This window comes from Zeugodacus cucurbitae, chromosome 5 (assembly GCF_028554725.1).
Source record: "Zeugodacus cucurbitae isolate PBARC_wt_2022May chromosome 5, idZeuCucr1.2, whole genome shotgun sequence".
NCBI classification, from domain to species: Eukaryota; Metazoa; Arthropoda; class Insecta; order Diptera; family Tephritidae; genus Zeugodacus; species Zeugodacus cucurbitae.
In genome coordinates, this window is record NC_071670.1 from 11,000,953 (window position 1) to 11,013,986 (window position 13,034).

Genomic DNA, 13,034 nt, shown 5'->3' on the forward strand with positions numbered 1-13,034 from the left:
GTGTACCGTACTACAATAGAGTTCTAGAAACCATTGAAATTTTGTGGTGTTGTGAAATGTACTACAATGGATTGCATTGAACACACCGAAAGCTTTAAGCTCTTCTGTCACAATCATATGTTTTCTGACATTTTGACATACAGAAAATAAGTTAAATTCAAAATTAATTGAAATCAAAAAACAAAATTTGAAAAAAAAATGATGTGAAAGTATGTAATATGTATGTAATAATATGTAATATGTAATAATTATATTAGACAATAATATTTTAAGATTGCTTTTACTTTTTTACAAAATGTAATTATGAATAACAGGTAGGAAAATTGATCCTGACTTAGTTATAACTTCAAGCAATCTTAAAATATTATTATCCAATATAATTATTACATATTACATATTATTACATACATATTACATATTTTTCACATAATTTTTTTCAAATTTTGTTTTTTGATTTCAATTAATTTTGAATTTAATTTATTTTCTCTATGTCAAAATGTCAGAAAACATATGATTGTCGCAAAAGAGCTTAAAGCTTTCGGTGTGTTCAATGCGACCCATTGTAGTACATTTCACAACACCACAAAATTTCAATGGTTTCTAGAACTCTATTGTAGTACGGAACACCATTTGCTTTCAAACAAAATAAATAAAACCGGTGATACACAAATGGTTTCTGAAGCATACTACAATGTATACTACATGTCTGTCTCAGGTATTACGAGATATAGCGAATCTTCCGCTTATCATTAGTCGCCTTTGGTTCCACTGGTCTGATAATCTTTTGATACTTTAAAAAGAAACTAGTCGAGACTATATGTCTGGGACCTTCCTATTTTAATTTAGGGACTCAAATCTTGATTCTTAATGTGCCATATCAGACAATATTAGAAGAATAATCATATCTAATATCATACGATATCATGGCAATCATATTTATTATAAATACGTAGTACCGATTCAAGGCTAGAATTACGCCCATTCATTTATATATATCCATGTGAATGCATTTGCTTTTCAGCGTAGTAAAAATTGCTCAGATAAATATGTAACAAAACCAAACACGTAATCGGTATGTCTAATCAAATATATATATATACCCATATATGCTTGCAACAATAATTGTTCACAAAATTACATAAACTCGCTGATGCGTGCCACATTATGAAGTGCGTGAGCTTTATGTGTACGTGAGCTTTCAGGGCCACTAAATATCACACTAAGCAACAAAACAACAGACTCAATGGAATGAAACGGCTATAACAAGCGTGATAACAACAATATTGTTGGTGTTAAATGGAAATACATATAAACGTTGTAATTTACATAGAACATATATATTCAGGCAATAATAAGACTGGGGTAAATAAATCCACATACTAAATATTTATATTTGTTGTTAATAATACAATAAAGTTCATTCCCTCAACTAAATTTAACAATTTTTTTGCGTAATATATTAACAGAGTTGCATTTATTACAATTTGTTAAGAAAATGTAGTATGCATACAGGCGCCGTGGGCATTATTGATTAATTAACTTTGTTATTACTGCTCTTTTGTGTTATTATTGCCATTATTTGTTTTGGCCTTGAAGCATCATGAGATTTTGTAGTGAGGATAGTGTCAAATATTTAAGAATTGCTTAAATAATCTCCGATCTCGTGTGCTTATAAATTTTAATTAACGAAAGATTAAAGTTACTTAAATGGGAATCGTGGTAAAGTTCAGTTCCATGTACTTGACGAAATTCTAAGGCTTCTTAGTGCTAAAACTAAAACTGTCTATCTGGCATTATTGAAAGATAAACAGCTGACAACTGTATTTGGGAAACCATGTTCTCATTCAATTCATTAACTACCAGAGAACCACTTGGCAAAGACTACCCTATGACACAGAATCGCAAACCTTTGTCTTAAACGAGCTTCATAGGGTTTCTGTTCTTGAATTGGCAATTGTTTGACACTTTTTTATGAGAACAGGAAATTTCTTCCTCAAGTTGGTATTCCATAGGAATCAATCCTAAGTCATAATTAAAATCGAGATATCCCCATTTATATCCACTTTTACTTCTCTCTGACTGACTATGACCATGAATTATTTGACTTTTCTAAACTCTGCTTAGTGGTACTAAGTGCGCGCAATCTCGCTTCTTGTAACATAATTTGTAGGCATTAAAATTATGATTAAATCTTATACAGTAAACCGCAGCTTTTCAATGCTTCTAGACAATTTGCGCGGATTTATGTAGGCTTTTAAAATCTGTGCAGGGCTTTATGTTAGAAAGTAGCTTTTTGCCTTCGGCGGCTTAAGCAGGACAGCACAGAAAAAGAACATACTAAAAAATGTGAATAATTGAAAAATAAAAATTGAACAAAAACAAATATTAATTACGTGTGGTGTTGGCATATAAACTTAACTTAAGGCGCTTTATTGCTACCAAGCTGATTGATGGTTTTTTCGTTTGTTTTATATCGTCTTCTGTTTATTACTGCATATATATGTTGCCATTTTCACGTTTTCGTTCCCTCGCACTCTCTTTTTTCAGAGTTAATTTTAACGTCGTTGCCGCATTTTCTGAAATTTAAATTATACCTTTGTGGAAAGTATTTATGAGTTGCGGTTTTTTTAAATTAAATTCTACGAGCACCACTCACTTGCCAAATTCAATGCTTCAAAGCCTCGACAAGATGTAGAGAGTGGCCAATTGGCGGAGGAGTTCTCTAAGTATGCATATGATTATTTCGGCATGTCTTTTGTGCTTTGTTATTCAATTAGGCCGATATATTTCCATTTTCTTAGAAACCCATTAGGAAAATGTTAACTTACTCTTAGGATAGGTCGTCTCTGGAGAAAATTAATCATTGTGACCTCTCTACGGAGTTCAGGTTTCCATACATTTCCATTCTGGTCTAAAGAGATCACAATTAAACTTACCTAACCCATTACCAGCGATAAAAACCAGGGTGGTGCACTGAAAAATTGAGGTTATAGGTTGTATCTGTAGAGACGAGAAACTTGGTCTTGAGTCTAATGAGACCACATAACAATTTTCTAAATTTTTCACCAACTTTTTCAGTTCCAGTAGTCCTACCAGTCACTTTAATTTATTATAGCATACAATGTTTAACTTTGTTGAACACCTTAGGTGTATTTGTAGCACTGCTGCCATGTTTAAATTAAATTTAAGATGCTTCCACATAAATCTGCTGCCATAATTACAACAGATTTTGCAATAAGGCTTAACAGCTTTGCACAATTCCCTGTAAACCCCATATTTATTTCAAATTAATTAAATTCATAAAACCAAATTTAATAGCCAGAATCCCTACAGCAGTCGGTTGTGTAACAAAAAATAGGTAGCGAGAATTTTAAAAACGGTCTAAGTGCCTATTGCGGTCTGAGAAGAGCTTATGGCTCCTTAGTGGAACTAATTGCGGTCGGTTTATATATTTATGCGATAGGAGATTTTTTTTAAAGCCGAACAGCATAGTGGGACAGCTTGAAAGCCTAATTAGAGCTCAAAGTTGACGAAAGTAGTCTCTTATAAAGTGAAAAGCTCAAACAAGTGAAAATTGAACCTGCCCGTTTTCCTTATACCTCTATCGAACCCACACTTTTCGAAAAAACTGTGTGGATCATAAATACTTTCAGCGACATCTTTCGCTGTGGGAAGACCAACTCCAATTCGAATTCATAATTTTTTTCGCGAACATGCCACCATTTCCCAATTCCACTTTTTGACGATTTTAGAAAATATTTATGAAAATATTTTCGTTTTATTCAGCATTTATTTTTTTTAAATTGAAATTTTTTTTTGACTACTGAACCCATTTATATAAAATAGTTAGTTCATAAATTTTACAACCATCACTCATATAAGCGCCAAGCAAACGTTGAATTTGTCAATTTTTACAATCGCTTTGCCACTTTAACTACTTTAGTTTACGAGCGCATTTGCTTTTCATGGCTTAGTGTCAATATCTTGACCTCGTATGAAGAAGAAATTCCATAAAAATGCCACTAAATGCTTTCACGTAATCTCTACAGCCATTTAAAGTTATAGTTTGCCACAAATAGTTATCGTCTGATATTTATATATGAATAAACATTCATGATAATAGCACTATACTAACACCTTGTAGGGTTCGAATGTCATGCTCACGAAATCACGTGACGGTTGAGTAAAGAATAGATAAATAAATGGTAATATGTCATATTTTTATCTCACTCTTAGGCTTATGGTTACAAGGTTTATACTTTATTATAAACCAGAGAACAGTTATAGTCAGTCCCACGATAATTAGTTCTTTCAAATAAAATTTTGATATAAAAATAAACTTATGTGAGTCGAAAGTGAAATATCTTTTTCAGATTTCAATCTCCTTCTAAAATCTAAGGGGAAAACGAATTAGTCTTATGACTTTCATTTTCAAGTCCAAGTCCAAGTCCAAGTTCAAGTTCAAGTTCAAGTTCAATTTCATGTTCATATGTTCGTGTTCGTGGTCATGTTCAAGTTCATGTTCATGGTCAAGTTCAAGTTCAAGTTCAAGTTCAAGTTCAAGTTCAAGTTCAAGTCCAAGTCCAAGTTCAAGTTCAAGTTCAAGTTCAAGTTCAAGTTCAAGTTCATGTTCAAGTTCATGTTCATGTTCATGTTCAAGTTCATGTTCATGTTGAAGTTCAAGTTCAAGTTCATGTTCAAGTTCATGTTCGTGTTCATGTTCAAGTTTATGTTCAAGTTCATGTTCATGTTCATGTTCATGTTCATATTCATGTTCAAGTTCAAGTTCATGTTCACGTTCATGTTCATATTCATATTCATGTTCAAGTTCATGTTCATGTTCATGTTCATGTTCAAGTTCAAATTCAAGTTCAAGTTCAAGTCCACGTCTGAGTTTCATCCTCAGAGCCATTCTCAGCCGCATCCTCATCCCCAGCTTCAGTATCAGTCCATTGTTAGTTTCATTCCTAATTGTCGGTCCCAGTCTCACTCCAAGTCTAAGGATTCATTATTCATTATTGTCGGATCCAGTCTCAGTCTTATTCCATGTTTGGATTCCAGTCTCCTGTCCATCGTCGTTTTGGTAAATATATTAGGTAAATATATTTTAGGTTCCCTGCAGTACTTTTCCTCAGGTACTGACCCGTTTCAGCTAGCATTAAATTGCAGACGAGCTGGCTCGTACAGCTGCTGCAACTATACCTACTGGGCCAGAACCCTTTCTAGCAGTAGGCCCCCACACTATCAGGGATATGTTCCGGGCAGAGGAAAAAAGGGTTAGGGAGGAGCATTTGGCGCCATTCAGCTGGATTGCGTCAGTCAAAAGGCCTATTGGGAGGTTACAATACCAAAAGATTCAAATGCTTAATAAACCTCCCAAGATGCAAACTGAGGGTATTGGTGGGTATATACACGGGCCACTGTGAGCTCAGGACACATCTTAACAATCTGGGCTTGGTCTCGTCGCGGACCTGTCGCTTCTGTGACATGGAGGACGAAACTCCCCTGCACTTACTGCTGAAATGTGCAGCGCTTCACAGAAGCAGGAGCAAAGTCTTGGGTTATACCATCCCAACAGAGGGGCGCATCGTCTCCCTAAGTCCCAGTACTATCCTGGAGTTTTTCAGGGTACTGGGTCTTATGGAGTCGCTGTAGACTTGGAGAGGGCACAATAGACCACTGGTCGCGGTGCTTTCCTCAATATCACTATCTATCTATCTACATTATTCTTACATAAAGTAATTTAATTTCTACAAGCTTCTATATATTTCATATATTAGCCCCGCCGCGTGGGCATTAATTATTTTCGCAACTTATCACTGTCACTGCGCATAACGGCTGTTGTATAACTTCCAAGTCCTCACAAATCTTCATGCATACATACATATATGTAAGCGTATTGTTTTGTAAACTCTTCTCTGTATGTGTAACACCGTTATGCGAGAGTGCCGCTGAGTGCGACCATGTGAACGAGTATGTGATAATGAGAAATTGCCAAGTCATACATTTAAGCTCTGCAAAGCTGACAGGGCAGTAGGTAGCTACTTTCAAGTTCAAGCCTGTGTCTAAATATGTACATAAATATATGAATGTGATTGTTGTTATCTTGCTTTGTACGTGTGTGTGCTTGTGTGTTAATATTTCAGTCAGTTTGTATGTCAATCCATTTTTCTTATTAAGTTATTCATTGTTTAACGTAGGCAAGTGTTTAAATGCCTGCACATACACACACTCTTCTTATATATGTGTGTCTGCCCACATATTTTCATGCCCATTTTCAGCGTGTATTTGCATTTGCCGCGTTTTTCTGCAGGCATTATTTTTCTGTCGGCTCATAAATATTCTCATATGAATAATGACTTGCATACTTTAGGCTATTATTTTCAAGCATACACAGTGAGTTTCTGATGCTAATGTGTGCCGTTGAACACCTGACATTTTCGCTCAGCTAAAAATCATTTAGTGAACTCAATTTAGTCGTTGCACCTTACGGATTACTGTTAATGCACTGCTGCAGCTGTGCTGTGAGTGAAGGGTATGCCATTGCGAATGAGTAACAATTATTTTGCTGAAGGATAGTATTGTGTTGTAATTGCACTTTAATGGCAGCAATTTTTTTTGTTGGGTATAAATTAAGACTAAAGTATTCTAAAATGGCTAGTAGTATTTCAGTAGTTCCCAAACGACGGGGGATACCAAACTATTGATATAAGGAAGCAGAACGGTTAAGGCCTATAAACCTCTATTGTTAGAATATTATACTTTCATATAATTGCTTTGTGTTGAAGGGCAGGTGCCCAAGAGAAGCGTAGGTACCTTTATCGAAAAATAAATACAAAATTTGAACAAAGTTTGGAAAAGTGAATTCTTTTTTGTTCGAAATTTTTTTTTTTTAGAAATGTTACTTTAAAAGCAAAAATGTAAACTAATTAGAAATAAATTCGAAGAATAAAAAAGCGTCTCTGTAAAATTTGAAATTTTAAAGTTTTTTTTTCAAATATTAGACGTTTTTCGAAATTTTTATAACTTTCAAAAAAAAATTTTAAAACTTAAAAAAAATTATGTTAAAACTTTAATTTGGAAAAATAGGAAAAAAATAAAGATAAAAATATTTTTTAAATTTTAAAAAAATTTCTCACACTTTAGAATAATGTCCAAAAAAAATATTTCGAAAAATTAGAAAAAAAGTGACATAAATTAAATTTTTTTTAAACTCAACATGCAAATTTTGAAAAATATTTTTTTTTTTAATAACTTTAAAATAATTTAAAAATTACTTTTTTTCGTAAAATTAAAATTTAGTTTTCAAAAAATTAAAATTTATTTTACGAAGAATTACTTGTTTTAACTCAAAAAAATCGAATGAAATGATTTTTTCTACCCTTATATTGATGTACTTTCAAGTTTTTTTATATTGATTTCATTTGAAAATATCACACATTTATCTCAACAATGAAGAGACTGAGGAATAATGACATATTCGGATAATTTTCTGTCAAAAATCAAATATTTTTATATATTCCCACAATATATTATATGTAGCTATGCATATTTTTTACTATTTGCTGCTATATATTGCTAATCTATTTACATTTGGCTTAACGCCAACTGACATGTAATCATAATTTCTCGCTGAAATCATTACATTTATTAAATTTGTTGTTTTTTTGTCCCACTAGCCATAATACATTTCGACAACTGTCTAAAAGTATGTCAACACAATGTTGTGTTGCGTTGGTGAAATAACAACAAAATATTAGAATTCCAATTCCATATGCTTTGCATTCGAAATATTCGAAAAACCACCGAAATTGTGGTTATGTTGACCCGAAATTTTCATTGCACAATGTGCAGCAGTTTAATGCCTACCTTATAAAATTCATATTCTTTACGGTAGAACATATGCGTTTGATTTAGGTGTTCACTTAAGTGAGAGTTTTGCCTTGGAAACACAATCAATTGGAAATCGCTATTTAACTGTGTGACAAACACCTACGTTAAACTCTCTGCGAACCTGCGTAATTTATGTAGTGAGGTTGCCATATCTCTTCATATTTGTTTGATATATTGTAGTCGTTCCGTTTGTTTTCATTCTTGTTGTGTGAGTTGATTGTTGCCAGTAGTGTCGGTATTATTTCCTTGACGTTGACAGAGGGTCAAGCAAATTTTGTCCGCACTGTTGCTTGATACCCTCATGCTGATAGCTATTAGGTACAGACATAATCGGACAAATCTTCTGGTTGAGAAATGCTCAATAGAAAATGAGAGAAGTATTACATTGGAATCTTGACTTCAGTTATGATAAGCATCTAATAAACTAAATTAAAAAAAATAACAAAACAATCGATTAAAATTAAATAAATAAATCCATAAATATTAAAAAGTTAAAAAAAAGTTAGAAATATTAGGATTTTATAGAACAAATGTTAGTGTATAATTTTAGAATATAAAAAAAAATATTTAAATTAAAATTCCGAAATCTAAATTTCCAACAATAATAAAATAATCGAATAGCAATTACACGCTTGAAGAACAACAAAGCAGCGGGGGCCGATAGATTACCGGCAGAACTATTCAAATACGGCGGCGAAGAACTGATAAGGTGCATGCATCAGCTTCTTTGCAGAATATGGTCGGAAGAAAGCATGCCTGACGATTGGAATCTCAGTGTGCTCTGCCCAATCCATAAAAAGGGAGATCCCACAATCTGCGCCAATTACCGTGGGATCAGCCTCCTAAATATCGCATACAAGGTTCTATCGAGCGTACTGTGTGAAAGATTAAAGCTCACCGTCAACAAACTGATTGGACCTTACCAGTGTGGCTTTAGACCTGGAAAATCGACAACTGACCAGATATTCACCATGCGCCAAATTTTGGAGAAGACCCGTGAAGACCCGTGAGGATCGACACACACCACCTTTTTGTCGATTTTAAAGCTGCTTTCGACAGCACGAAAAGGAGCTGCCTTTACGCCGCGATGTCTGAATTTGGTATCCCCGCAAAACTAATACGGCTGTGTAAATTGACGCTGAGCAACACCAAAAGCTCCGTCATGATTGGGAAGGACCTCTCCGAGCCGTTCGATACCAAACGAGGTTTCAGACAAGGTGACTCACTATCGTGCGACTTCTTTAACCTGATGCTGGAAAAAATTATAAGAGCTGCAGAGCTAAACCGAGAAGGTACAATCTTCTACAAGAGTGTACAGCTCCTGGCGTACGCCGATGATATTGATATCATCGGAAGCAACAACCGCGCCGTTTGTTCTGCTTTTTCCCGCATGGATAAGGAGGCGAAGCGAATGGGTCTGGAGGTGAATGAGGACAAGACGAAATATCTCCTGTCATCAAGCAAACAGTCGGCGCATTCGCGTCTTGGCTCCCACGTCACTGTTGACAGTCATAACTTCGAGGTCGTAGATAATTTCGTATACCTGGGAACCAGCATCAACAACACGAACAATGTCAGCCTCGAAATCCAGCTCAGAATAACTCTTGCCAACAGGTGCTACTTTGGACTGAGTAGGCAATTGAACAGTAAAGTCCTCTCTCGACGAACCAAAATCAAGCTCTACAAGTCGCTTATCATTCCCGTCCTGCTCTACGGTGCAGAAGCTTGGACGATGTCAACATCAGATGAGACGACACTAGGAGTTTTCGAGAGGAAAATTTTGCGCAAGATTTATGGTCCTCAGAACATTGGCAACGGCGAATACCGCAGACGATGGAACGATGAGGTGTACGAGTTATACGACGACATTGACATAGTTCAGCGAATAAAAAGACAGCGGCTACGCTGGCTAGGTCATGTTGTCCGAATGGACGAAAACACTCCAGCACTGAAAGTGTTCGATACAGTACCCGCCGGAGGAAGCCGAGGAAGGGGAAGGCCTCCACTCCGTTGGAGGGACCAGGTGGAGAGCGACCTGGTTAAACTTGGGATCTCCAACTGGCGCCGAACTGCGAAGGAGAGAGAGAGGTGGCGCACTATCGTCGATTCGGCTATAACCGGCTAAACGGTTGCAACGCCAATCACATACATACATAATATAATCAATTTAATATTTCACTACTGGGACCTCACCATAATTATTACCTTAATGTGTGCGCTTACAAGCATACATTTGTATGAATGTGTATGTGTGTAGTGACATGTGTGCGTTTACCGTTTCGCTGTTGCGTATTGTTTGCTAATTAACAAAGCGTTTCGGTGACGAGCGCTTTTGTATTCGGTTCACTCACTTGTGCAAGCAACAACACCATATAGCAGGGACAACAACAATAACAAAGGCGATAATAATGACGACGGCGACGACGCATCACTCTAAGTAGACACAGGTGAGTAACCAAACCAACACACTAACAAACAAATGAACTCACCTCGATGTTGTTATTGCTTTGGCACTGTTTGTTCGTTGTTGTTGTGTTTGTGAACGTTGTTTGAGTTTACCGCTTGTTGCTGCTGTTTGTTAGCCCTCCAATTGGTTTTATTGTTGTTGCTTTTAGAGGGTTTTTGTTGTTGTACTTTGCTCATTGATGAAGTTGTTATGACCACCTGACGGTACAAGTGTATTTAATGAAGCCGCTTTACTTGTTGGTCCTATGTACGCAGTAGCATACTTAAAGGGGCAGACACCCTCATACCCATGCTTACGTGTCCGCACTTATGAAATGAGTGCCAGCTACTTTGTCAATATATTGTACGTAAAAAAAGTAAAGGTAGATCACATAATATGCAACCAAGGCAACATTTAGAAAATTGTTGTTGTTGCTGTTATTAAAAAATACTTAAGCTTAACATAGTTGAGTTCAATTTATGTCATTTCGTAGTGAATACAGGATGGTCTTAATACGTGTTTCTCTTTAAAAAAAGGCTGTTTCGTTGGAGCTTCATTACCAGATTAGAAATGATAACGTTGTGATCATTAGCAATCTATGAATCTATGACGTTCACCTGAAGTCCCCTCTTGATTTAAAGAGTTCTTCAAGAAGTCATAAAGGATAAGCCAGAGTCTGAAGAAGACGAAGATATGGCATTCCAGATCTACTATTGGCTGTCCTCCTATTTCATTTGAGCTCCTAAATAGTATGATGTCGATCGATTCCTTTGATGGTTCTAGTGAACTGAGCTATCCCTTTTTCCAATAACCGCAAGCTTTTAATTAATGACTTTTAACACTATTCACGGGTTAAGGGGCACACCTAGTGTAATGGCCTAAAAAAAGGTGATTTTTGGGAATTTTTATTAAAAAAATACTTTATCAATTATTTCAAAATTTTAAGAATATATTTAGGGGCCATCCATAAATTACGTCACACGAATTTAAGGACTTTTTAACACCTCCCCTCTTCCCCCTGACGTGACGTCACCCATTTTCCAATTTTATGGATTTATCATAAAATAAAAAAAAACAGGTTATTCTATTTATTCTTATACTTATTGAATAATCTTTAATAAAATCAACATTTAGTTAAATATTAAAGTACAGAGACAACGACTGACTAGTCAAGAAATAATAGATACTTAATTATGCTAATTAAAAATACTTCAGAATACTACGACTTAGAAATTTATGACTGTTACACGGCAGAAGACAATTGTCAAGTAAACAATGGGAACGAATATAAGTCACTGCGCCGGCGCGAAGCATGTGCGACAGTCAGTCTTGCAAACAACAACAAGCGTGCATACGCAGCGGTAAAACCACGCCACCGCCGGCAGAAGTAGCCGCGCGTGATCGGCGTGGTACAGTGGTCACAAAGCTTTTACCGTTAACGTACCGTTAACGTGTCGGTGTTGGTAATTAAATTGACTACAACCTTGTATATGAGTGTCTATTAGTGGAGCAGCAGTTCTTTGAAATGTTTGTTGAGTGGTTTGAGTAAATAAATGATATGTGTGCTCATATTACAAGGAAGTACCTTTCAATCGCTGCAAACTAGCTGCTAAATCGGTACTTAACTTTTCATATGAACATTTCTATTTATATAAACTTATTTACTCTCTGCAGCTCTTTACAGCTAATTGACGTTCTATTGATGACTTCAATTGAATAGCAAAAGTGAATTTAATTGGCTAAGCAGTAATGTAAATAAATACTCTAATGCACATTTCAGCTAGCTTGTTTACTTTCTTTTTAAGCCTTTCTAAGTGGTCTGCTACTAATTTTTGAACACTTGAGGAGTACATTATTTACGTGATCAACACTGGTGGTCAAAGTTTACATTGCAAGTTTATTAATTTTTCTTTAATCATAAATGAAGAAATCATCCGATTTAAAGCTAATTGTGGGGATGTATGAATTCATAGAACCTTTATAGAAAGCGCCCATAAAGCTTAAGATGGAGCCAATTCTTCCTTTATTGGAGCTTTCTACTGAAAGCTTTTTGTGGCCAACGCTATCACCAGCTTTAAGACTATGAAAGTTAAGAATTTTACGAATTTATGAAACGAAACTTTTTTTATGACTTTTATGAATCGAAATCGTATGATATTGCCCTAGATATTGTGATTCAGTGAAGAAGAACAGCAGCTAAATCTAATGTTAATTTGCAAATTGGTTATTTGACCGCTAGTGTACCTAAATACTTGTATGTATCCATGTATTAGTATTAAACTTCTTTAAATGTTTCCAAAATTTGTTCTTTTCTACTTTAACCACTGTCAGTTGCAGCTTAATCAAGACTAACAGCGACAACAAATACGTTCATTTCTTCATATTGACATCCCTACTAATATTATAAATGCGAATGTAAGTTTGTTTGTTACGCTTTCACGCAAAAACTACTGAACCGATCATCATGAAACTTTGTACATATACTCTTGAAGGTACTAGAAGCAACATAGGGTACTTTATATTAAAAAAAAAATTTTTTACGAAAGATAAAACAATTGTTTGTCAAAAAATCGTCAAATTTAGCTATGTACTTCAGTAATGAAGTTTCACAGTCATGAAGTTTCAACCCTGAATGCTGTAATACCGTCCCATTGTATTACCGGCGGTAACGAAAATATCTAATTCAATTGAATAT